Source organism: Emiliania huxleyi (genome assembly GCF_000372725.1).
Source record: "Emiliania huxleyi CCMP1516 unplaced genomic scaffold EMIHUscaffold_68, whole genome shotgun sequence".
Taxonomy (NCBI): Eukaryota; Haptophyta; order Isochrysidales; family Noelaerhabdaceae; genus Emiliania; species Emiliania huxleyi.
Window position 1 is genome coordinate 530,123 of NW_005196900.1, and position 1,093 is coordinate 531,215.

Genomic DNA, 1,093 nt, shown 5'->3' on the forward strand with positions numbered 1-1,093 from the left:
GCCTCTGAGGTGGACATTTTTTGGTCACCGCGAGAGAACGCGTTCGAATTTTCACTCCGGAACTTCAACTCCGCACGCGCACCGGCCAGGGCTACAATAGTGCCAGTGAGGCGGAGGCGCGAGTCGGAAGGCCGCGACCGTCAAGTGTTCCCCCAATTTTCCTACAATCGCTGTGAACCCAGCCACGTTTGGCACAACTGGGTTCGAAGACGCACAGACCACGTTCACACAAAAACACAACCCCGGACCGAGGACGCACGTTCACATAAAAACTCTCCACGTTCACGAACTAGCAGTGAAGATGTGAGTCGAAGTATGGGATATCGACCGCCGCCTTTCTTTTTACTGCCATAAGCATAAAAAGAAACCAAAAGAAAAATAAATCTGCATTTTGAAAAAAAAACACCGCCGGGATTCAGAAAATAAAAGAAAAACAGCCTAACCCCAGTAGGGACAACGCCAAACTGACAGGAAAGAAAGAACACCGCGTGGATTCAGAAAATAAAAGAAAAACAGCCTAACCCCAGTAGGTATAACGCCGAGTGCCAGACCACCAGGGGGCAAGTGTGTGTAGCACCTTCGACCCCGAAATGAAGGCCGCCACGCAAAACCGGGCGCTAGGAGAGGTGAACTGAAGGCTGAGACAACGGAGGCCGAGCCTGAGTGGGCGCCCGCGCGCCCCCACGCAGGCAAGCCTCTGTCCTTCGGCCCACTCCGGCAATCGTCCGTGGGCGGCCGCAGACAACGTGCCTAATCAATTCCCCCAACACCCGACCCCACTCTAGGGACAGCAGCGCGCTTCTCATCCCGGAGAGGGAAGGAGGGGGGGGGGGGGGGGGAGATCAAAGAGCCAAGCACGGGAGTACCCCCCATGGACCCAAGTAGGGGGGAAAGCGAGACCAAAGAGATTCAAGGCGAACTTCATCACCCGTCCAGGAGCCCCGCATTAGGTAGTTACCCCAGGTTCCAAACTAGGCTTCCCCACAGGGGCAGGAAACCCCCCCCCCCCAAGCGGGGGCCCACGGAAACCTCCTGCAAAACCCCCAAACCGAGAAATTGGGGGGGGGAGGGGCCCCCTCCCCAAGGGGGACAA